The sequence below is a fragment of the Arachis hypogaea genome, chromosome 3, assembly GCF_003086295.3.
Source record: "Arachis hypogaea cultivar Tifrunner chromosome 3, arahy.Tifrunner.gnm2.J5K5, whole genome shotgun sequence".
Classification (NCBI taxonomy): domain Eukaryota; kingdom Viridiplantae; phylum Streptophyta; class Magnoliopsida; order Fabales; family Fabaceae; genus Arachis; species Arachis hypogaea.
This window is the reverse complement of record NC_092038.1, coordinates 100,208,683-100,212,304: the sequence shown is the minus strand read 5'-3', so window position 1 is coordinate 100,212,304 and position 3,622 is coordinate 100,208,683. Positions and strand designations below refer to the sequence as shown.

Genomic DNA, 3,622 nt, shown 5'->3' with positions numbered 1-3,622 from the left:
CAATGGATCCTATTCCAGCATGATCGAGAACCGATAGATGATTAGCCGTCCTGTGACAGAGCGCGTTGAACATTTTTACTGAGAGGACAGGAGGTAGCCATTGACAACGGTGAAACCCAACATACAGCTTGCCATGGAAGGAGCCTTGTGTGCTTGAAGAAGAAGACATTAGGAAAGCAGAGATTCAGAAGATAGAGCATCTCCAAAACCTCAACCTGTTTTCCATTACTGCAAAACAAGTATTTATTCCATGTTCTTTTACTTTTTACAATTAAATCTGAGAATTATTGATATCCTGACGAAGAGTTACAAGATAACCATAGCTTGCTTCAAACCGACAATCTCCGTGGGATCGACCTTACTCACGTAAGGTATTACTTGGACGACCCAGTGCACTTGCTGGGTAGTTGTGCGGAATTACAAAAGTGTGATTGTGATTTCGTGCACCAAGTTTTTGGCGCCGTTGCCGGGGATTGTTCGAGTTTGGACAACTGACGGTTTATCTTGTTGCTTACATTATTGGTCCTTCAAGAAGAAGACGCCACTAAGGTGGACTCATTCCTTGTTCTATTTCTTTGTTTTTTCTATTTTTTAAGCTTTATGTTATTTATGTTTGTGTACTTTCCTACATGATCATTAGTATTTAGTAACTATGTCTTAAGACTATGAATAATTCCATGAATCCTTCACCTCTCTTAAATGAAAAATGTTTTTAATACAAAAGAACAAGAAGTACATGAGTTTCAAATTTATCCTTGAATTTAGTTTAATTATATTGATGTGGTGACAATACTTTTTATTTTCTGAATGAATGCTTGAACAGTGCATATTTTTTTATCTTATTGTTTACGAATGTTAAAATTGTTGGCTCTTGAAAGAATGATGAACAAAGAGAAATGCTATTGATAATCTGAAAAATCATGAAATTGATTCTTGAAGCAAGAAAAAGTAGTGAATAGCAAAAGCTGGCAAAAAAAAAATGGCAAAAAAAATAATAAAAAGAAAAAGAAAAAGCAAGCAGAAAAAGCCAATAGCCCTTAAAACCAAAAGGCAAGGGTAAAAAGGATCCAAGGCTTTGAGCATCAATGGATAGGAGGGCCCAAGGAAATAAAATCCAGGACTAAGCGGCTAAACCAAGCTATCCCTAACCATGTGCTTGTGTCATGCAGGTCCAAGTGAAAAGCTTGAGATAGTGGTTAAAGTCATGATCCAAAGCAAAAAGAGTGTGCTTAAAGACTGAGTGGTTGTGGCCTCCTAACACCAAACTTAGAGTTTGACTGTGGGGGCTCTGTTTGACTCTGTTTTGAGAGAAGCTCTTCATGCTTCCTTTCCATGGTTATAGAGGGATATCCTTGAGCCTTAAACATAAGGAATTCTTCATTCACTTGAATGATCAATTCTCCTCTGTCAACAACAATCACAGCCTTTGCTGTGGCTAGGAAGGGTCTGCCAAGGATGATGGATTCATCCATGCACTTCCCAGTCTCTAGGACTATGAAATCAACAGGGATGTAATGGTTTTCAATCTTTACCAGAACATCCTCTACAAGTTCATAAGCTTGTTTTCTTGAATTGTCTGCCATCTTTAGTGAGATTCTTGCAGCTTGTACCTCAAAGATCCCTAGCTTCTCCATCACAGAGAGAGGCATGAGGTTTATGCTTGACCCTAGGTCACACAGAGCCTTCTTGAAGGTCATGGTGCCTACTGTACAAGGTATTGAGAACTTCCCAGGGTCTTATCTCTTTTGAGGTAATCTCTGCCTAGTCAAGTCATCCAGTTCTTTGGTGAGCAAAGGGGGTTCATCCTCCCAAGTCTCATTACCAAATAACTTGTCATTTAGCTTCATGATTGTTCCAAGGTATTTAGCAACTTGCTCTTCAGTGACATCTTCATCCTCTTCAGAGGAAGAATACTCATCAGAGCTCATGAATGGCAGAAGTAAATCCAATGGAATCTCTATGGTCTCAGTGTGAGCCTCAGATTCCCATGGTGCCTCATTAGGGAACTCATTGGAGGCCAGTGGACATCCATTGAGGTCTTCCTCAGTAGCGCTCACTGCCTCTTCCTCCTCTCCAAATTCGGCCATGTTTATGGCCTTACACTCTCCTTTTGGATTCTCTCCTGTATTGCTTGGAAGAGTACTAGGAGGGAGTTTAGTAACTTTCTTACTCAGCTGACCCACTTGTGCCTCCAAGTTTCTAATGGAGGACCTTGTTTCAGTCATGAAACTTTGAGTGGTTTTGATTAGATCAGAGACCATGGTTGCTAAGTCAGAGTGGCTCTGCTTAGAATTCTCTATCTGTTGCTGAGAAGATGATGGAAAAGGCTTGCCATTGCTAAACCTGTTTCTTCCACCATTATTGTTGTTGAAACCTTGTTGAGGTCTCTGTTGATCTTTCCATGAGAGATTTGGATGATTTCTCCATGAAGGATTATAGGTGTTTCCATAGGGTTCTCCCATGTAATTCACCTCTTCCATTGAAGGGTTCTCAGGATCATAAGCTTCTTCTTCATGTGAAGCATCCTTAGTACTGCCTGGTGCAGCTTGCATTCCAGACAGACTTTGAGAAATCATATTGACTTACTGAGTCAATATTTTGTTCTGAGCCAATATGGCATTCAGAGTATCAATCTCAAGGACTCCTTTCTTCTGATTCGTCCCATTGTTCACAAGATTCCTTTAAGAAGTGTACATAAATTGGTTATTTGCAACCATTTCAATGAGTTCTTGAGCTTCTGTAGGCGTCTTCTTCAGATGAGGAGATCCTCCAGCAGAGCTATCCAATGACATCTTGGACAGTTCAGACAGACCATCATAGAAGATACCTATGATGCTCCATTCAGAAAGCATGTCAGAAGGACACTTTTTGATCAATTGTTTGTATCTTTCCCAAGCTTCATAGAGGGATTCACCTTCCTTCTGTCTGAAGGTTTGGACTTCCACTCTAAGCTTACTCAATTTTTGAGGTAGAAAGAACTTTGCCAAGAAGGCATTGACTAGCTTTTCCCAAGAGTTCAGGCTTTCTTTGGGTTGTGAGTCCAACCATAACCTAGCTCTGTCTCTTACAGCAAAAGGGAATAGCATAAGTCTGTAGACCTCAGGGTCAACCCTATTGGTCTTGACAGTGTCACAGATTTGCAAGAATTCAGCTAAAAACTAATGAGGATCTTCCAATGGAAGTCCATGGAACTTGCAATTCTGTTGCATTAGAGAAACTAATTGAGGCTTAAGCTCAAAGTTGTTTGCTCCAATGGCAGGGATAGAGATTCTTCTCCCATAGAAGTCGGGAGTAGGTGCAGTAAAGTCACCCAGCACCTTCCTTGCATTGTTGGCATTGTTGTTGTTTTCGGCTGCCATGTCTTCTTCTTTGAAGAATTCTGTTAGGTCCTCTACAGAAAGTTGTGCTTTAGCTTCTCTTAGCTTTTGCTTCAAGGTCCTTTTAGGTTCAGGGTCAGCCTCAACAAGAATGCTTTTGTCTTTACTCTTGCTCATATGAAAGAGAAGAGAACAAGAAAATATGGAATCCTCTATGTCACAGTATAGAGATTCCTTGAGGTGTCAGAGGAAAAGAAAAATAGAAGGAAGAGGTAGAAGAATTCGAACTTATCAAGAGAGATGGA

General features: G+C 40.3%; 1 non-coding gene across 1 annotated transcript; it reads left to right on the top strand.

The window, feature by feature from the left end:
* The first annotated feature begins 2,846 nt into the window (after positions 1 to 2,846).
* Positions 2,847 to 2,954, top strand: LOC112793828 (small nucleolar RNA R71). The gene has a single exon (XR_003198521.1). It is a non-coding gene; the product is annotated as a small nucleolar RNA R71 (small nucleolar RNA).
* The last annotated feature ends 668 nt before the right edge of the window (positions 2,955 to 3,622 follow it).